The sequence below is a fragment of the Bombina bombina genome, chromosome 5, assembly GCF_027579735.1.
Source record: "Bombina bombina isolate aBomBom1 chromosome 5, aBomBom1.pri, whole genome shotgun sequence".
NCBI classification, from domain to species: domain Eukaryota; kingdom Metazoa; phylum Chordata; class Amphibia; order Anura; family Bombinatoridae; genus Bombina; species Bombina bombina.
Window position 1 is genome coordinate 573,745,222 of NC_069503.1, and position 23,464 is coordinate 573,768,685.

Here is a 23,464-nt window from a genome sequence, read left to right on the forward strand (position 1 = left end):
TCTAAAAAAATAAAAGCTATCCCAAACGGAATATTTCATCTAGAGATAGTACCAAAGATAAATATGGCCCAAAAGAGGCGGGGAGATGGGGGAGGAGGGAAAGAAAGACAAAATGATACAAAAACAAACAAAACAAAAGAGGAAAAAAAAAAAAAAAAAAACCCAACCGCGCACAGCAGGAAAAATTAAAACTTGCACAATGTAGTCCATTGCAAGTACTAAACAACACCAAAAAATATATATAATCACATTCCATCTTAGATTTAACAGCATTAACAAATTAGATAAATATAAACCTATCCCCAGTTCAAGTTATAAGTAGATCTTTACATAGAGAGAATGCTTCCTCTGTATTATTTACTGTGTACGACTTCCCTTCTTTCATTAGTATAAGTTTGGCTGGGTAAACTAGTCTAACATTATACCCTGCCTTCATAAATTTTGTGAAAAACGGGGACATTTCCCTTCTTTTAGCCATTGTCTCAGCAGAAAAATCTTGAAAGATTAAGATCTTATATGAGTCAATACAGAGAGAGTCCAGTTTTCTGTAATACTTTAAATACAAAAGCTTATCTTGGTAATTAACAAATTTAAAGATAACTGTTCTAGGTTTAGCATCTATGTTACCGCTTTCTTTCATAAATCCAATTCAATGGACTCTCTCTATTTGAAACGCCACTGAGGGGGGCGGTATCAAGAGTGCCTGAGGAAGAGTGACAGTAACAAAGGCCATCAAGTCCTGCGGACCCACCGACTCTGGTAGTCCAACAACCCTCAGGTTATTGCGCCTTGACCTATCCTCAAGGTCTTCGATCCTTGCCCGCAGTGACGCGATGGCCTTGTCTTGTTTGATCGTAATAGGCGTGATACTATTAACTCTGTCCTCTAGCCCAGACACTCTAGTCTCTACCTCCTCTATTCTGGTATTAAATTGTCTAATTTCACAAGACAGATTGGAAATTTCAGCTTTGATCTCTTTTTTAACAGTATCTAAATGGGGAGTGAATATTTTCGCTATCTCTACCCCCAATTCTGCCATATCGCTGCTACCAATACCAGACAGTCTTCGCTCCTGTGAGATATCTAACGTGGGGTCCGCAGATTTTAAACTGCCTTTTTTATCTCTTTTGGGTGGCATGTTTGGTGAGGAGCTTTTCTGAAGTGAAATAAATCTATCCATTCACCTGTGTCAATATGTTGACGTGTAATGTGTGTATGTGTATTAATTATCTTTTACAATACAAAGTGTTTCAGTTGATCAAAAAAAAAAAAAAAAAATGTGTGTATGTGCCTAGCCTATGGCAGAGAGGGAAAAAAACAAAAACAGAATATACTAGTGTCTCTTAATCTCTATTTAACCTAGCCGTGTGATTTAGCCTCTTATGGGCGTGCTCAATTGGTTATTAAAGGTACACTTTTGCCCTAATTATCAGTGCGTGCACTAAAGGTGTGTCACATCTAAAGTGAAATAAAAAAAAACAAAAAAAAAATAAACACCCAAAACAACTGAGAAAAAAAAAAAAAAAAGAGTGACAAAAAGTATTTTAAATGGCTCCTGTTTACGACCTGTCTGTCAGGTAGCCCCCAGTAGTTAAGTCAAACAAAAGGAGAGAGAAAGAAAATACAAAAAAAAAAACATGTAGAGACAAAAGGCCCGCAAGCAGGACAGGCAATACATTCAAATCACGAAAACTGTCGTGTAACTAGGTCTTACATCAGGAACTTTTATAAGCTGAACTTTTTTTTTTTTCCACTAAATGTTGCTAGTTTTGCTTGTTACTTTTTGTTACCAAGTATCTTTATCTATGCATACCACAATTAACACTTTGCATCAGTGAAACATTGATATCATTCAAGTACTAGGATACTTTCTAACAGTAGAGACCTATACTTTCACCAATAGTCTACAAATTCCCTCTAAATACACAATTTTTACGAGCCCTTTAATAGCTATGAATTAAAGTGTACTTCAAGTTTATACTGCTAAAAAAACAGAAAAAAAAAAAATAATTACATCATATTCATGTATCTGCAAAATTGAAAGGCATGTCAAATATCTTGGTGAATTCAAAACAAAAAGAAAAGGGGAAAAAAAAAGTTGTTATTACGCAGAAATGACTGCATCTACAGATATAAATATAAATCAATATGCTAGCTGTAATAGTTCAGAAAACTGCCCTACGAGTATATTATCAATATGTAGGTATCTTCTTCCTCCAGAGTTTTAGTATAGGTCTTAGTGGTATTTATTCCAACTTGTTTCTGCTTTTCATATATATTATATGTATTAAATAATTATATGTAACTTTGTAACGAATAATAAGTATAGCCGTATGAAATATTTTTTATTTTTTCATATTGTATTTGAAACAACTTTGTTTGGATTAACAATAATACTGTTTGCTACACAGGTGAATAACAATGACTAACACTTCTGAGTGGGTAGAGTAGGTGGGCGTGTTTTTTATCTTTTGCCAATCACATTTGTTCTTAAGGTATTTTAACAGGTGTGAGGCACATCACTGTAGGCTATGACTACGGAGTAGATCCGAAACATGTAAGCCATTCATTGCTGCGCCCTCTACACCGTCAGTGTTTGCTGTTTGTTGCTTTCTACATGTAACTTTTAATGGACCCAATAAAGATTTTTGTTTTATTCAAGGATAGCTGGACTTTCTTCATTTGATTTACTATTTACAGAAGTACACAGAAAAGAAATAACGGGTAATACCATATTGAGAGCAGACTCATTAAATCCATCCCACTTAAAGAAAGGGATACCCAAGGGACAATATATCAGATTAAGATGCAACTGTACAGACCTAGATAACTATTGGAAACATGCTAATGATCTAACAGCAAGACTGATAAATAGAGGCTATGAAGGAAATAAGCTTAGACAGATATCTGTACAAGTCTCACACTTTAATAGAGAAAACTTATTGAAAGATAACATCAAAAAAAATGAAAGGAATACTGGTATAAATTTTATAACCAGATATAGTAAACAATACAAAGACATATGTGACATCATAAAAAAAAGGTTGTATAGAATACAATAAAGAAGAAGGCGCCAACATAGTGTGAATCTGTATTGAAAGTTGTTCACTCCCCACACATATATGGTACTTACGAGAAGTAAAGCACTTGAGAAGTGCTACAACGACTTTCTGGAGCATTAACAGCTGTCCAGGTAGCTGATCTCTCGTCCTCAAAGTGAGCTCCTAGTACTGTGTACGGTCTGCAGCAATTTGCAGCTTGAACCCTTTCACCTGCTCCTTTCTCTCGCTGTGTAATATGAGAGATGCCCAAACCAGGTGGGCTGGTAGCTATGATCGGATTTCAAGTGTTTGTTAAAATAATGATTCCTAAAACATATATCACTCAGCCGTGATCAGATATGGTTAAAAACAAATGTTTATTTCATAAACATATATCACAACGCGTTTCCCGGTCTACCTTGACCGCTTCCCCAGGTGAATCAGGTTCACCTGAGGAAGCGGTCAAGGTAAACATTTGTTTTTAACCATATCTGATCACGGCTGAGTGATATATGTTTTAGGAATCATTATTTTAACAAACACTTGAAATCCGATCATAGCTACCAGCCCACCTGGTTTGGGCATCTCTCATATTACACAGCGAGAGAAAGGAGCAGGTGAAAGGGTTCAAGCTGCAAATTGCTGCAGACCGTACACAGTACTAGGAGCTCACTTTGAGGACGAGAGATCAGCTACCTGGACAGCTGTTAATGCTCCAGAAAGTCGTTGTAGCACTTCTCAAGTGCTTTACTTCTCGTAAGTACCATATATGTGTGGGGAGTGAACAACTTTCAATACAGATTCACACTATGTTGGCGCCTTCTTCTTTATTGTATTCTATACAGATTTGCCACGTTTGAATTGCCTTCATTTTTGGAAGAAGTCTTATGCTGCCATACCATCAACTTTGGACTTTTTGGGTCACACACCTGATACCGGTTTGATTGACATTTATGTATATGAGTTTATCTCACACCACCCAGTGTGTGGGACATTTATTGTTGTGTTTTTGCACTTGTATTTGATTATTTTCACATAATCATTCGCTCACATTTGTTTTATTTTTGTTTAAGGGAACATATCTGATCTTTGTTGTTTTTGGGCGCTGCTGATTTATCACACTTTTTGTATTTATTCATAAAAAAAAGGTTGCCAATACTAGAGAGTGATAAAGACTTACAATCTATCTCCACTATGTGCAAATATGTATCTAAAAGATCTGAAACATTTGGAGAAAGAATAATGAAAAATTTTGGCTCAAAGATCCAAAAAATTGGAGATGAGAACAAAAAGAATTGGCTTTCCAAGAAAGTTGGTTTCTATAGATGTGGAGGTAAACTCTGTAAATGTTGTGAATTTGCTAAAATAGGTGATACTTTCACCTCAACTAATACAGGCAATACATATAAGATTAGGAATAGAATAGATTGTAATTCCACCTATGTGGTATATCTTATTACTTGCCAATGCTGCAAGTTTCAATATGTAGGACTCACCTCTAGGTTTCTGAAAGACAGGATTAGGGAACATATACTTTCCATAGAGGCTGAAATTCCTAAAACACCGGTTGCAAAACATTTTGCATTACATAATAGCAACTTGAGGCATTTCAGCTTCCAAGGAATAGAATATGTTACCTTAGGACCACGGGGAGGAGATAGGTACGATGCATTGAGCAGGAAAGAAATATATTGGATTTATACCCTGAAAACAGGTTTCCCAATAGGTATAAATAAAATCAGCTATGTAAAATTATTTATAGATAGAGATTAGAACTTGATTAATTTTATTATCCAATACAAGTTTGCTGCTTAATAAACAATACCTTAATGTTAGTCATAGTTAATCCATATATACTTTAAACATCTCAATTTATCAGATAATGACTCAAAGTTCCAACAACAAAATATAATTCTATCTTTATGTCTAAACCAAAGTATCTCTATGTTTAAACCTTGGTAGGTATACATTTATGTGAATAAGGCTAGTATGTAATCCATCACATAAACTTAGCAATGATAATGAATAAATTGCATTTAACTTATATAAAACATACATATTGTTGCTTGTTTGATACATGTGTTTCATTGCATATTGGCCGTGTCACAAATTTGAAATAACAGTGCAGAACTACTATGTATTATTAATATTTAGTTATTTGCAACTTGTCCCAATTCCAAAATTAGATTTAACAAATTTTATAATGTTTTTAACAGGTGACCACGTAGCTGTTATATATCTAGGTTAGTGTTTTACATAAAATTAATATATCTTTGCACATAGGAAGTGTTAGAGTTAAATGAAGGTGTTGATAGAGAATGCATTTTGATTGGTTACACCCACACTCCCCTATGGCAATTTAACAGCTGCTAGGGACGCTTGTACATCAGCTCTGATGAACTGCTGTGGAGGCAGGAAACGCATCAGCTGTAACTACTGAATTGCTGTGTCTTGTTACTGCTTTTAAAATGATTCAATAAATCAAAGTTTTATATTACATATTCCTCCTCTCCTTGCTCATTACTACCGCTAAGATCTTTTTGGAAGTCCTTTCTGCATTAGCTGCTGCTTTGGGGGTGTGGAGGATCCCCACAATCTTATTGGTTCAGCCGTGCTGGATGACGTATTGCCGGCTTTGGAACAAGGCTTTCCACTACACAGGGAAGTTTGGCGTTACACGCCACAACCGAAGTGCTTGAGAATTACACACTGCCAGAGGAGGATTACATTGCGGCACAGTCCGTACTCCCGGTAATAAGCGGAGGAAGTGGTAAGCCTTATGTTCTTATATATTTTCACTGCACTTCGAATTAACATTTATTTGAACTTTCGTCAATAGCCCATTTCTGAACCCGTGATTGTGGGACTCTAATGAGAGTGTTACTTGTGGGGCTAATTACAAGTAGGATACTGTGTGTGACCACATATGTGGAACTCTAGATTGGGGAATGCACACAGGATAACTACATATTAACCGAAATACACATGTAGTAACTAACAAATTTGCACATCATCACACAGGAAATCCAGAGTAGCTTGGTTGAGTTCCGAAAAGATATTTTGGAGATAGGTAAAAGAGTGGATGCCTTAGAACAAAAACATGATGATTTGGCAATTGATCATGTTAAACCTTTTGTCTTTTCTGTATGTCTTACTGAGCAGATTAACCACCTTGAATTTAAGTTACAGACTTAGAAGATAGGTCAAGCAGAAATAATATCCGGCTCATGGGTATTCCTAAGTCAGTTAAAGCAATGGAACTACATGACTATCTTTTTGCTCTTTTTACAGAATTAATGGGACAGTTTGATGGGGCACCTAACACTATGGAGTGGGACCACAGGGCACCATGGCCTACATCTGTTTCATCGGATAAACCTAGAGACGTTATTGTTTGCTTACACAGTTTAACCTTTAAGGACAAGTTGATACAAGCTGACTTCCGAAAGCCTACTTTGTCCGAATAATACTGGACCTATGTTCACACACTGCAACAACGCAGACTTTATTCTCCAGTGACTCCTGTCCTGAGAAAATAAAATATAAAATGCAAGTGGGGATTCCCCACAAAGCTGTTGATTACAAGGACAATTAAACCCATGTAGTTTCTTCTTTCTCAAAGGGAATAATTCTCCTAAATGTGCCACCCAAGTCATTCTCACAGGCTAATTTAGAGCCTCAGTTCCTGAATGGCCTTAAAAGGAATAAAGAGTGAAACGTCCAAAAAATCACTCATCTCAGGGAACTTTGAAGACCAATACTGCGCCATCTTATTGGTTGCTTGGGTTCTATATTTTTGGTCTTTACCAGGTATCCTTTACAGATAGTAATTTTGTTACAAATGTTTGAACACTCTTTACATTGTTGATTGCAGCCTAATTGATCATTGATACATAATTTATATGTTACTGCAGATTATGTTTTTTTTGCAGTAGATAGTATTGTAGTTGACACTTGCACCCCCCCCCCCCCATGCAGACCACACCAGGGTTCCACATTGGTGGAATATTTTCACCATGCACCATTGGAAAAGACATTTTTTGTCACTCCCTTTCTCTTTCTTTCTCCCTATTCTTGCTGCTTTTTTCCCTCTTTCTCTCTCTCTTCTGGTTGGGTATCCTGCATCTTCTACTCATCATACTGTAACAAGCGGTTTAAAGGGACAGTCTACACCAGATTTTTTATTGTTTTAAAAGATAGATAATCCCTTTATTACCCATTTCCCAGTTTTGCATAACTAACACAGTTATAATAATATACTTTTAACCTCTGTGATTATCTTGTATCTAAGCCTCTGCAAGCTGCCCCTTTTTTCAGTTCTTTTGACAGACTTGCAGTCTAGCCAATCAGTGCCTGCTCCCAGATAACTTCTCATGCACGAGCACAGTGTTATCTATATGAAATACTTGAACTAACACCCTCTAGTGGTGAAAAACTGTTCAAATGCAATCTGAAAGAGGTGGGCTTCAAGGTCTAAGAAATTAGCATATGAACCTCCTAGGTTAAGCTTTAAACTAAGAATACCAAGAGAACAAAGCAAAATTGGTGATAAAAGTAAATTGGAAAATTGTTTAAAACTACATGCTCTATCTGAATCATGAAAGTTTATTTTGGCCTAGACTGTCCCTTTAAATGGCTACTTTTTTTAACACATAATGTTAGAGGTCTAAATAGTTAAAGTAATAACAGATCCCCAAGCTAGATATGTTATAGTTATCTGTAATTTAAATCACACCCTACACACTTTCATTTCAATTTACCTACCACATAATAAACAACCAAAATACTTTTAAAAAATCCTGCACATAGTGGATACATTTCAGCAGGGGCGAGTCATCTTAGGTGGAGATTTTAATATTGTATGGGACAGCAAATTGATTGCAAAACCTCTAGATCTATTGGGAAGAGTGCCCATGCTGAACATTTAACCCTTAAATTTCAATCCTTAATGTCTCAATTTGACTTTTAAGACACATGGAGGTCCTTTCACTCAATGGACAAAGATTTTGCTCACCCCCCCCCCCCCCCACAATCTGTATTCTAAAATAGATTACATTTTTTTGTCAGGCCAACACCTTGGATTAATCAAATCTGCCTACACACTCCTTTGTCCTTGGTCAGATCATGACCGAGTGTTTATTAGTCTCCTAGCTGCAGATTTCAGAAATCCTAGTTGCCATTGGTGTATGCCCTAATTCAATTCTCTCGGACCTCTCATTTCGGGAGGAAAATATATTATATATTTTTTGCAAGTTAATGACAATCACTATGTGCAAGATGATATTTTATGGGGTGTAGTTAAGGCTACGATTTGGGGTTATATTATTAAAGGGACATGAAACCCAATGTTTTTCTTTCATGATTTAGAAAGAGCATGCTATTTTAAACAATTTTCCAATTTACTTCTATTATCTAATTTCCTTTATTCTCTTGATATCCTTTGTTTAAAAGCATATCTAGAAAGGCTCATTAGCTGCTGATTGGTAGCTGCACACAGATACCTCCTGTGATTGGCTCACCCGTGTGTATTGCTATTTTTTCAACAAAGATTATCTACAGAATTAAACAAATTAGATAATAGAATAGAAGTAAGTTGGAGTGTTGTTTAAATTGTATTCTCTGGGGGCGGAGCAAGCCGGGCATCTGAGCGGTCGCACTTTGAGAGAGCTCTGCTCATAAACTTTCTATATCTATTAGCTAGACCGCTCAGTACTGCCCAAAAATTCACAAAATTCACAAAACTAGCCTTTAAAGCCACAGAGATTAGATCTACAAGACCTGGTAGAGCTGAGAGGACTCAAAGTGCCATCTTCAACTCACACTGCCTGTAAGAGGAGCGGCCATCTTGCTGACTACATGAAGCTTAATATCCTAACTAGGCAGTTCGAGACTTAAGCCTACAGTGATTTTACTCTACCTAATCCGCATCCTTCCCCGGTTCCCATATATACCGGATGATCACAAAGGTTGGACCTTCGAGTTTTACAAGGGGACTCAGCATTGTACTAGTAACCAGTGCACACTACTATACCCCATGATGACAGCCTCTATGATGGCCTTGCTCCGACTATTGACAGATAAAATGGAGAAACAGTTTTATTCTCTCCTGAACATCCTCCATGAAGAACGAAGTATACCATCTGCAGGAGATACGGAGTATCTATTATCACAGGCCTCCTTTAAACTGCAAGATAGGCTGGCAAGCGATAAGCTCACGTTGAGAAGCATGAAGGCACTCACTCCCACAGACGAACGGCGGACCAGCCCCGGCTTGCAAAACCGGGTGAAGAATTACTCAGAACTGAAATTGGACTTGAGTGATAGTGGGGACGTTTTAATGGATCTCACGGAACTTTCATCTGGCCTCCCGGCTGGGGGATACCAGATTCCGTCTAAAAGTAAGCTACACCCTAAAGTTCACATACCTCTAGCCACAATCCCTGAGTTTGCTGGCCGCTACTCAGACGTTCGTGCAGATAGATGCAGTGTCTGGATCACAGAGGCAGAATCTAGCCTCATCCACCGCAGATTTCTAGCCTTGCCCCTACAAGTCCATCACGCTTGTTCAGCTACCACACAAGATTTGGTCAGTGATGGGGCAGTTGCGGCGCCTTAGGACCCTCCTGGCGGCTGTGCAGCTTTTAGTATTTTTCATGGCCCTAAGGAGTCAGGAACATTTCCTTGCTCTAGAGATGAGAGTTTTCAGAACTTTCCTGACTATGCTCTGCCGCAGGTTGGGCATCGGATAATACCCCCAGCAAGATCCCATCTCTTCAAAATGGTCCTAAGACTGAGACTCGATCTTTTACTCTCCCTCTTTAGAAGGTTAACTTTAATATTTGAAGAGCAGCCATGCTCGGTCCTCCAAAAGTTCTATAAGTTCTTTTAACAACTCTAGTTTAGCTGAATTATAATCAAATTTCAAACAGATAGATGATGCTCTTTTTCTACATTTAATACTTTAATTATCTGCCTATTTAGTTATTGTATACCGTTATCAAATCTGTTGCATGAGATTTACTTCACATGATATATAGCTGGCCAGATGGGAGCTACTTGGAACTGCAACCTTATTATATTATTTATCTCTTATTACATTTATTAGGAGATAAAGGGAGGTGTAAAGCGCCAAACATACAATGAGGACTATTATTGCAGAATGTGGATAGGTTTTTGTTGATTGCTCACTGTTATTCATAAACTGTACATACACGTGTGCTTATTTCATTGATAATGCCCCCTCATATGTGCATCTATGGAACGCTATGGGTAAGGGCAATTTGAATATTTATATCACTGACATTACAGCCATATTATCTGGTTCTAGTTCACTATAGCTGTCGGTGGAAATTCTTTAAGCACCATTTGAATACATGTTAAAATCCGAATGGATATGCACCCTGTTTTTCTTAGGCTAATATTTCCTGCTGGCTATATTATTATCTAGTGATATTAGCTCTATTTACCCCACCTGATTAATGGACGCTCCACGGAGCTACATAATGTAATGCCCCTAAGTTTGATATTTTGTATTTCTAGATAGTTAATACCACACTATGACATTTATATTTTTAGATAACTATATTCCCTAGGCAGATGTTATCAACGGGACAATTCATTTACTTCTGCTGGGCCCCTCTCCTCCCTTTCCCGCCGGTATCTTTTGCCCGCGGGTCATATCCCTATTCCTTCGCCCACATCGCCTACAGTTGGCATTTCCCCAGGAGAGGAGTACATGCCGAAATCCTTCATACTTCATATTTTTTAATAATCCCCCTCACACATAGATTGGGCAAGAGGTACCCCGACTCATTTGTTACCCTTTTCCTCTCCGGTGTCTTACCATGTCTCTAGTTTTAAAGATGACATGCTTTACCATACTAACCATGTGGGTTTAGGGCCTTCTATAATACTTTTTGCATCTCACATACCGTCAAGTGCAAACATGGTCACATGTTATTGATATACCTACTTTGGGCAAAGTATTGCATTCCACAATTGCTACGTGGATAACTATATATTTGCTGTTTATATGCTGGGCTGATCTATGCAATGCTACCTTTAGGATACTATATTATGCACTCGATATATATATCATAATTACTATACAACATTATTTCTTATACAACATCACTAACTCCATTTTCCTCTTAGCTCCTAGTATCAGAATACTCATAGAAAATTTGATTCAGCTATAACTCCATTTACCTTCCTAAGACTCCCACTACTATAGCCCAATGCTAATGGAAATAAAACTCCAAAGGAACAGTCCTCCGGCTAACAACTTCCCTACATATCTCCCACATTCTCCTATTTTTACACACAGCACTGGCCCCACACCTGACTAGGCATTTGTGCCAGACTACACTCTATGGGTAATTTCTTTAGAAAACTACTCCAAAGGCTCTATTTGCTGATACATTTAGAACTCCCGCACCCATCTCAGATTCTCATCTTTATAGGCTCCGCCCCCCACTTTCCCCCTTCTAGAGCGGCTATGGCCCGCTGAGCATCCCCTCCCCTAATTAAAACCACCGTACTAACCCCCCCTGTTACTTCAATTCCTTAGAATAAATACATTATTGCTTGATCGCCATAGTAATAGAGGGGCTATTTTCAATGCCTTTCAATTCAAAGGTTTCAAAAGAGGTTACATACCCGTAAGTCCTAGTCACTCCTCTCCTTCACACACGAACCCATCCTATCACTCCCACTCTACACAGTTTACTTCTCTAGATCCATACTCGTAGACATACTCCTTTAACCATCTCTAGACATTACATCCCTAATGTTGATCTTACCACTACATTTAGCTAAGACCTTTATGTATACATATATAGAAGTGATGACAAATATCATTGCAATATCGCTACTTTAAAGCTCTGGATCAAACCTATTCTCTGTTGGGGAGTTGTGAAGTTGTACTATCTATGTTTGATTTCATGTGGACGTATTTTCTGTTTTATTGTATTTACTGAAAACCTCAATAAAAAAATATTCTTTAAAAAAAAAAAAAAAAAAAATGTATTCTCTATCTGAATCATGAAAGAAAACTTTTGGGTTTCATGTCCCTTTAAGAAACAAGCCCTTATCAGGAAAGCTCAAGGATTCACGTTATCTCAGACCCATGGTAAGATTAGGATTCTAGAACATCAAAATCGTTCATTTCCTTCCCCACAACTTACTACCCAAATAATGGCAATTAAAAGTCATATATATTTGATAGAATTGCGTAGGACTTAACACCAACTCCTAAAACTTAAAAAACAACTTTATTATTATAGTGGTAACAAAGCAGATACTATGCTATCAAACAAGCTAAGACACTGTGTAGGTATCACACAAATACAACAAATCAGACATGCTGATCAAATTTTTGGACCCCCTTTATAAATAGAGACAACATTTTTGAATTCTATGAGTCCTTATACAATATGAGTCCTTATACAATAACTTAAATTGTACTTACCTGATAATTTTATTTTATTCTGACGGGAGAGTCCACAGCTGCATTCATTACTTTTGGGAATTCAGAACCTGGCCACCAGGAGGAGGCAAAGACACCCCGGCCAAAGGCTCAAATACCTCCCCCACTTCCCCCATCCCCCAGTCATTCAGCCAAATATAAGGGTGAAAAAGGTGCCAGAAGAATAAAAAATCAAAATACGGCCACCCCATAGATAAAACACGGGTGGGGAGCTGTGGACTCTTCCCGTTAGAAGAAAAGAAAATTATCAGGTAAGCATAATTTAAGTTGTTCTTCTTAAATGGGAAGAGTACACAGCTGCATTCATTACTTTTGGGAAAATAATACCCAAGCTATAGAGGACACTGAATGCAAACAAAGGGCGGGCACAGAAGGCGGCCCCTTCAAAGGGCACCACAGCCTGAAATTACCCAACACTCAATAAAAAAAGTGAACCCTTAGAACAAGGAGATAAAAAACCTGAAAGGACCAAGTAACTGCCCATCAGTTAAACACCTGCAATGCCATCCTAGATACTGCTCAGAACTCTAGAATCCATTAAGCACAAAGAAACCCCCTAGGAGCCAAGTCCCACAAGCTTTCTGATTGCACAGAACCGCCCTCCACCCTGAAGGAAGAGAACCTACCCTTCCCCCTAGGAAAATGGAGGATCCATAAGGTATCCAAATTACCACCAATTATGGTAAAAAGTTCCAAAAGGCTAAAACAACCCCAGGGATGCTAAAGACAGCCACCCAGGGAAAGATTCCCTAGAAGGACCAGGTCCAGAGATCACTTCCACCCCTAAGAAAGATGATCACTCGAAAGAACAAAGTTCCACCCTCAGATCCCTGACCCAACACCAAACGACTTATGGTGCTACGAGGAAGCCATAGGCTCCTGACTGTACTCTAGAGTAGCAGACACCACCGCTAAGAGTAGACAACATAGGAAGAACCCATATGAACCAAAGAATTCGGAGCCCATAGATAAGGATAGACACAAACTAAAATATCCTATCCGGGAGAAAAAGGCTATCTTGTGAATACACACAGCCACCTCTAAGATCCAGCTTTAAGGCAGCAAAGCTGTGTCCTAAGCCATCGTGGGAATAAACCCACAGAAAATGTCAAGAAATATCGACGGCAACTCTCGTCCTGGAAAATCCAGATCTTAGAGAACATTCAACACCAGTAGAATAAGAAATCAGTGGAGGGATGAAAACTCTGTGAACCCCCACCGAAGCAGGAGACCAGATGAGAAAACTGCCACAGAAGGACTCAAACTCTAAGCCTTCAGCTACTAGGCAGGGAAAAGATCCCTTAGGCTACCTTGATCCACATCAACCAGAAGAACACGGCCTGACTCAGCAGAGCAAACAGATCCCTGACCCCCACTCCGAGGAAACGGACCCAGTACCAAAGGAATGGCAACGTACGAAAACAAAGAACATAAAATCCTTTGAACCACACCTCAGAAGAAAAGGAGGGGCAAAAAATGAACAACAGCATGGGGGAACAACTCAGACCCCTATGTAAAGCTTGCTCGTCACAAGCCATAACAGGAAAACTACATGCTCAGGTTCAAGAACCCATACACAGCTCCCTCCTAAGAGGGACCATTCTGAAAAGACACCAACTACCGCATCCCAGGACCAGAATCCAGCCCCAGGACCTCTTGCACGCAAGAAGGACAGAACCCCTCGGAACGAGAAGAGAGAACCCTGGGGCCTCAATGGAAACTGTAATCAGAACCCTCCTCGAGGGAGGACAATGAAAAGGTACCAATTCCCCAGCCATAGGCATGGAGAAGAGATGAAGAACGGAGAAACCCAGTGACAAGAAACCAGTCAGACAAACCAACAGTTCAGTGGAAACAGGCAACCATGAGCCCACATCAAAGTGCAATAACTGCCCCTGACGACAACTGTCAGATCCCACCGGAAGACAGCAAAGCTAACCCTCAGGCAGAGTCCTGAAGGGAGAAGCAGATGTTTCAAAGCTAAAGGTTTGAAACCGAACCGTACATGACTGAACCAGATCCGGACCCCTAACTCTCAGACAAGAGACATGGTCATAAACTAGAAGGTTTACACCTCCTGAGAACCATCAAGATACCTCAGCAGTGCATCCCACATCCCAAAGTCCCTGGATGTTGGACGCTTGAGATAGATTAAAACCAAGAGCCTAGAAGACATTTTAACAGGTCTAAGAAAAGGGCAACTAACACCCGGGGAAACGTTTGAACCAGAAGTCTCTGCTTGCAAACCCAAAAGGTTAGATCTCTTAAAGAGTCGAGGGGGAAACACCCCCACTAAAGGTCATGGGATTACACGGAACAGGCTCCATATGAAGGATGAAAAGCCCAGCCAGAATTTGGACCTGTGACCATAATCTTAAAAACAACCTTTCAGGATGAAAAGCGTCAATATCACCAAGACCCCTAAAGGATCAGTCTTCCGGAAAATCCTGTACCCACAGGACAACGCTGGGAGTCTCACGACTCCTGGCAGACAAGACCACCAGAAGATGCGGAGGAAAACAATAGGGAGAAATCCCAACCCCTATACTCCCTAGAGAGCGGGCAACATACAGAAAAGGATAAGAAACTAGAACAGATGACCTAACCACCCAAAAATGGCAACAAGTAGCCCCAGCAACCTACGAGAGCTACCTGAGACTAGGCCACAAAAACAGACATCCAGAAGATACCAGAAGAGAAACGATGAGCATCATTCATCTGGTACCCCCGATGCCCAGAGGTCATCCAAACCTCCAAACCCAAGGGAAATGGAGGAACATCGGTTCCAAGGCCAAAAAGCCATTCACAAGGAACCTCAGCAGGCTCTGGGACCGGAACCCCTTCGACAGAAGGAACGGGAGAAGGACCGAAGTAGTCCCTCCATCTACTTCTAATGGAACAAGAACATATGAACATTTATCAAAATGAACAACTCAGCACCCGACAAGGAACCAGCACACTGGCACCATGTGGGTGACATGAACCGTAAGGGACAGCAGCTAGCATCTGACCAGTACCTGCCTGGTAAGAAAACACTCCGAAACCGCCCAAGGTCCAAGAAAATTTTAAGCCCCCGAAGGGACCAAAAACATAAACTATAACATAACTATATCATTATACGGTATTGCGCAACTTCCGAGAAAGTGCTCATGCGACCACAAAATCGCAAGTATCAGTTCCAGAGAGAAAACGTTCCAAAACGTAAATCATAACATACATGAGCTTCATAAAACAAATAAAACACATCCTAACCGGATCAAAGAAAATGGAGGCAGCACCGGTGGGTGAACGCCCAAGGAGAATAGGCGCGCTAATAAGACCAGCCAATCAGAGGCCCTATTCTCCTAAGTTCAGAACTGGAACAGATACTTAAGGAAAAGAAAAATGGAGACGTCAAGGAGATTGGCTTTATCCCCATAGTCTAACCCAATTTGCCATCTGGCATGGAAGACCGAGGATCCATAGCCCCAGAAAGAACGGAATCCTCCAGCACTGCCAAAAAATGCCTTAGTAGTACACGCAGACGTGCCAGTCTATAACGGAAGGCAAAATATTCCCCCGCCTGATCAATGGACGACCCTGGCCCAGAGGGAGGGGCCCCTGAAGCCTCAGAGGCTCTTGCTTCCCCAGAAGGTCGAACCGACTCAGACGATCTCACGCTTGATGGACTTTGGTTAACAGAACATGGACAGTATCATAAAAATACCTCATTTGGGAGATATAAATGAGCCAGCGCCACAGATATGGCCATGCGGAACCGTGCCGTAACCTCTGGAGGAAACAGGCCATAAGTACACCTGCTTGCGTAGCAAAAGGTTCTGGGGCATGCACCTTATGGGACATGGAATCCTCAGGGGCGGATGGCTCAACACACTCTACATTCCCTGATTCAGGGGAAGAGAGTACCCTAGAATGGCAATTGGAACATAACTGATGGCCATGGGTAACCTGGGCCATTTCATACTCCTCACAGGACATAGACTCTGAGTCAGAGATGTCTGTCTCCAAGAAATCAGAATCCTCCATAACTTGGAGAATGCAAATATGGACAAGAGCTAAACGGCACCTTACACCCCCAATGGCTGGGGAACTTCCACCTCCTGTGAACCAGACAGCTAATGAACAGACTCTCTCCATCGCCACACGTCAGGGTACGGAAATGGAATTACAAAGTGACCACACACGGTCATGAGGTGCACCGTGAAAGTCGCAAAATAAAAAGGCGTGCCAGTTCAAAAGAACCATGGCATGCAGTCCGATGATAAGGCCGTTATGTTCTGGAGAGCCATGAGTCCAAGCATCACATGGCATCACAACACATTAGCAGACAAATCACATAACAAACATGATTAAAGTCCCCACTGTTCAATAACCCCCCACAGGAGATATTAACCCTTGATTCAATTTTAAGATAAAGGAATCCCACTGGGACCCTTACTACTTTCGTTAACATTACATTCACATATTGAAATAAATGAAACGATCTTACCATAATCTACGCCGTGGAACAGGAACACGGCCCTTCAAGTGTGACAGATAGTAGCATTGCTTCTGACATGGACTTGAGTGAATAAAGGCAGGCAGCGAAACTCGTCAATGCTGATTGCCAAGGAGCTGTAAACATGAGCCGGGATGGTTTCACAGAGACGACACTCCTTGCATCTCCGGACTCTAACTTTCATCCATGTTCTCACTGAGAGGCTGACAGGACTACTTATAACTCCTGTCCCATTTTGAAGGGTACTACCCCCCATAAGAAACGATCTTCAAACTTCTGACACATCTCTGCCAACCTCCTGTGACTAAATTCAAAGAATGACTGGGGGAGGAGGGAAGTGGGGGAGGTTTTTGAGCCTTTGGCTGGGGTGCCTTTGCCTCCTCCTGGTGGCCAGGTTCTGAATTCCCAAAAGTAATGAATGCAGCTGTGGACTTTTCCCATTTAAGAAGAACATTGAGAGTTTTGAGAACTACCCATAGGCCCCCAAAAATATCATACAAACGTTCCTTCATTCCCTTAAACTTAAAGCTCACTGGCCCTACACATATCCCTAGATGAGAGTCAAACAAGTTATCAAAAATCTTAAACCACTTAAAGCACCAGGTCCAGATGGTTACCCTGCCCTTTTTTTTATAAAACGTTTACAAATGCATTATCTCCACTTGTTTTGAGATTTTTAATTTAGCCAGCAAAGAGGGAGTATTTAGAAAGGAATTTATAGAGGCTTCCGTTGTCACAATTTCTAAACGAGAAAAACACCCATCTTCATTTAATAACTACAGGACCATCTCATTAATAAATGTAGATATAAAGATTTATTTGAACATTTTAGCAGTACATGTCTCTAAAATGTTTCCTTCTCTAATTAATGTTGAGCAAGTAGGGTTTATCCCTCACCGGGAAGGACCTGGTAATACTAGATACTTAATATTTTTTATGAATCTACCAAATTAAAGAGACCTTTTTTAGTCATCTCGCTGAGAAAGCATTTGATCAGGTCAGATGGGGCTATCTGTGGGAAGCCCTGGAAATTTTTAAATTCCCTAGAGAAATTCAACGTTCTATAAAGGCCCTTTATTCTGCACCCATAGCTACTGTAAGGGGAATGGGCTTTTGCTCACCTCATTTTCTCAAATTGAATCAGGCAGGGTGTCCTCTTTCCCTCCTGCTTTTTGCTTTAGCCTTTGAACTGCTAGTAGAAGAAATTAGAATTTATAATAACATGAGTGGTATTACTCTATTTGGCATAACGCAAAAAGTTGCAAAAACTACCCCGTGTCTTTTAGATACCCTTGAAGCATTTGGACAGTTCTCTTTTTACAAATTAAACAAAACTGAGATTTATACCTGGGACTTTCAACATGATTATTTAAGACTGTTATAAGAACAATATCAGTGTAAATGGACTGGAGAATGCATAAAGCATCTAGGAATTAAACTTTCTAATAGTATTCTAAAAATAATTAAAGATAATTTCCCTCCCATAAACAAGCTGAGAAACCTTAAGCATAAATTGAATTTCCGGCCCATCTCGTGGTTTGGCAGAATTACAGCCCTAAAAATGAGTTTCCTTCCCAAAGTGACATATTTGTTTCATTGCTTCCAAATAGTTTACAGAGACTCCTACTATTACAATTCTAAAGTGAATTTACTAGTTATATCTGGCAGGGTAAAAGTGACCGTGCAGCACATGAAATTTTACATTAACTCATGATTACATGGTGGAATTTCTTCTCCATCCATAGTTAGGTACTATGAGACCGCTATGTTACACACATTTCTCAGTGGGGAATCACACAAAATCAAAGTAAATGGAGAGATCCTGTACACGCATCCTTGCCCATCATATCCATGTAAAGACTTAATTTGGACCCCTCTTCATTGCCTGTTTAGATCTAAATATCTCTAACTCCGTAATTTTAGAATGCCTCTATGTATAGGGCAGCATTAGACATTACATTGAGGTTGCACCACATCCTTCCCCAATCAACTCTTTTAAGGACTTGCTTCAAGGACTTCCAGAAACATACCTTAACATGTGGGCCCAACTAGGAACATCATAAGTTTCAGACTAACTACCAATCTCAACACAAGGTAAGTTCCTAGCATGTGATCAGGTTAGGGGCTCTTCACCTACACCACATTACTTATCTTTTTAATATACCCGAGTCAAAAGCTTTTTGAAGTGCTGGGGCTTTATATCTGCTCCCCCTTGCCCCCTCAAAACATGGAAACTAAATGGAAACAGGGAGGGAGACTTTACAAGCCACTATCCATTCATTATAATTTAATGGAAGCAGCTACACCAGCAAACAAAGCCTATCATTTGTTATGCTGGGAAAATATAATAAAAACACTACCATACCCTTACAGACCTAGAAGCACACCATGATAATTACTAAAAAATCCATTCATTTTATCACCCTATTAATAGGCAGTTTATGGGTGTTAGTTTACTTTGTAACATTTTTGTTATGAGATTTGTTGAACATTTTTATTTCGCAAAATCCATAACTACTGGCCTTTGATAGCTGAATGGATCGTTACAGTATAAGCTATAACGCTAGTGGAATAGCCAGACCGCACAACCTGTAATGCGGGTGACCTGAAAATTCCACACTCAAAAACCATTTTTTGAGTGCGGAATGGATCGTTGTGGTATAGGCTAAAAAGCTAGCAGTATAGCTGTACTACCGTGACTTGTAATACAGGTGAGCTGACTATTCCGCTCACAAAGGCCAATTTTTCAGCGGTATAGCCGTACCGCACAACTTGAAATATAGGCCATAGTTTTTTAGCATTGCACTTTACAGTGACAATTTATATGTTTAAAACTGACTGTTTTATGCTGATGATATGGGAACGAAGCTGTATTTGTGTCCCTGTTTGGGTGGGATACCTTTCATTGTGATTATTGTAAAAGTATTTGTTTTCGGAGACCTGTGTGTCCCACTTGAACTCCTTTGTTTATGGAAGAGGAATTTCTGTTTTGTTGTTTTGGCTTCTTCAATAAAAAATATATATATGTAAAAAAAAACAACTAGAATAAAAAAACTAAGTACCGTTAAAAAAATCCCTAAAAACTCTATCCTTATAAAAATACCCTGAAATACCAAAAATCCATCCTAAAAAACCCTATCTTAAAAAAAAAAACAAAGCCCCAAAAAATTTAAATCCCCCTAAAAACTATGCTAAGAAAACAAAAGTACTGTAAAAAAAAAAAAATCCACCCTAAAAAAAAAAAACTGTACTAAAGAACCCCTAAAAAAAATTCCATCATTAAAAAAATCCTCTATACTTTGCTAGTGTTTTAAACTGTGTTGTGATGTGGAATGCTACCTAAAAAAGGCTTTTTAGTCACTTGATAAATTTCCCACTGATTCTAAAATTCCGAACATCCATAATCCCAATTTTCTTTATGTAAGAAATTCTTTTATGATTTTAAAAAGTGAAAATATTTATTTTTATTTCTATTTATAGATAGTAGTAGAGGTGAGTAAATCTGACTGGCATTTTTTTAATGTAATGCAAGTGTGATAAGTTAATCAGGTGTTTTTCAAAGTCATGGAAAAGTTTAGCTAAATGCGAAAATGATTTTGACAAATATTTCAAGAAGAGTAGACACTTCTTTTCTTTATGAACAAAAACATTGTTGAAAGAATTCATGTATAATTTAATATGGCAAAGAAGAATTTGACCACATTATTTTATTGCATTAATTATATTTTTGTTAAGGACTGGAGATTAAACAACTTATATGAATTTTTCTCTACCTCACAATAACTCAGACTACCCTACCATGTACTCTCCCATGCTGCAGAGGGTGGGAGGGTGATGACTGCAGCATGGGAAAGTGTAATTGGTATAGGGTTGTTGCAGTTCTTGTAACTGCAAAAGGTGAGGTAGGTATTTTTCTCTACGTTAAATTCAAATAGTAAACAGATATGTGTCGCAGATGTGCATGACAGTGAATACTGTGGAATCATTGGATACAGAAGTGATTCCAAAAAAAGTGGAAGATTATTATTTCCTTGTCTGCACCTGATATTCATGGATGAGTCTCTGCAGCAGTAAAAATGGTGAAGAAGAATGCAGCCTCACCTCACAGTATCTTTGAACGGGACCAGCTGTCAATGATTCTGAAAAGATCTTTTGCATATTTAAGATATCCGATATTCCATTTTTCTTGAGGTAAGAAAGTATTTAGTATTAAGAATAGATTGTTTTCAATTATGATTTTAAATGTGCTAACTTCTTTTTAATAATATTTTTACATTGCAGCATAGGTAAATGAACATGTCCTATTGGTGTGGCAGTTGCTGCAACTGTGGTAGATGAGGCAAGTATATCATTTCAGGTGAATAGTGAAGAGAAAAAGAGAGCGCCTCATAGTGCAGATATCTCTAAACAAGTGAGGAAATTTAGTATTAGCCAAAAGACAGGTACTCACAAGTGGAGTGGCACTTTTCGTTAAAAAAGTGCATACGAGCAGGCTGACATTCTCAGCAGTCAGCGCGCTGACCAAAGCGATAAGGTGCCGGTCTCTCGGTGTCTTACGATCCAAGGACAAACTTCCAAAGTCTCCTCTGTTGGATGCCGTACTTAGCAAGATGTTTGTTTACTCCAGTTGGAATCGGAATCTTTTGAACAGCAAGCAGTATAAACTGTTATAGGGCTGTGATGTACGTCTCTTTGCACAAGGAAAACAAAACTCAGTCCAGGCTGAGTGACTGCAAAAAAAGTGTTTTTATTTGTGGAGCTGATAACGCGTTTCTCGGCCGTTAGCTCCTGGCCGTTTCATCAGATCAATATCTGATGAAACGGCCAAGAGCTAACGGCCGAGAAACGCGTTATCAGCTCCACAAATAAAAACACTTTTTTTGCAGTCACTCAGCCTGGACTGAGTTTTGTTTTCCTTGTGCAAAGAGAAGTACATCACAGCCCTATAACAGTTTATACTGCTTGCTGTTCAAAAGATTCCGATTCCAACTGGAGTAAACAAACATCTTGCTAAGTACGGCATCCAACAGAGGAGACTTTGGAAGTTTGTCCTTGGATCGTAAGACACAGAGAGACCGGCACCTTATCGCTTTGGTCAGCGCGCTGACTGCTGAGAATGTCAGCCTGCTCGTATGCACTTTTTTAACGAAAAGTGCCACTCCACTTGTGAGTACCTGTCTTTTGGCTAATACTAAATTTCCTCACTTGTTTAGAGATATCTGCACTATGAGGCGCTCTCTTTTTCTCTTCACTATTTTAGATTTCTGACTCACCGACAGCACCAAGAGAAGCAGCCTCGCCGCACGGATTTCCTTGTTGATTGAACATTTTATAAGACTTTTAATCTTGGTATCACTGATGGACAATTTTGGGTTTGCATTAGCTCTCAATTATTAATCACTGTTTTTTTCACTTGATTATTTATTTTCATTTTTTAATTGTATCACATCACCAAGTTATACAAACACCACCACCATTATCATTAATTCCACCAGATCCTACTCTGGAATCACTTACTAGTCCCTGATATAACACAAATATCACTTTAGCACGAAATATTTTGTCACATAAACATACACTTTTTTCAAAGATTTTTTCCAGTACTCAGTAACGTATTCCTTCTTTTAAGAAATTTTCTATTTTGGCGCCCCCTATCTATATTCAATAATATATACTTCATTTCAGGTGAATGTTTAATAAGGGAAAATAAAATAGTGGATGTGTCAATGATTGCTTTTTTTTACTTTTAAATACTTTTCTCTACTTATGCTGTTAAAAATGATAAATATTTATTTTTATTTCACTTTATAAATCGTTGCAGAGGTGGGTAAATCCTATCTAGGGATTTTGAATTTATTGCAAGTGCAATTCTTGTAAATGCAAAAGGTGAGGTAGGTATTTTTCTTTACGTTAAAGACAAACACTGAACAGATATATGTGCCATGGATGAGCAGGACAGTGAATACTGTGGATACTGTCTATGGAAAATAGAACTGGTTTCAAAAACAGAGGAAGATTCAGATCTCTTGTCTGCTTCAGATATTTGTTGATAAGTTTCTTCAGCAGTAAAAAAGTTAAAGAAGAATGCGGCGCCACTCTCACGCTACCTTTGAATTGATACATTTGTCAATGATTCTGAAAAGTTCTTTATCTTTAAGCCATCCGATCAGTGTTGTGTTTAGGTTTCATGCTGCCCTAAAAACTTAAGAATAAGCTTTCCCCATCCTCGAAAGCAGTTTTAAAAATAGTGGAAGCTTTATATTTCCATGTCTGCTTTAGATATTCATGGAGGAGTTTCTACAGCAGTAAAAATGTCAAAGAAGAATGCGGCCTCACTCTCACGCTACCTTTAAATTAGTTCCTCTGTATTTTTAAGACAACAGATCAGTGGCGTATTTAGTTTTTATGCTGCCCTAGGAAATGAAAATTCTGCTTCCC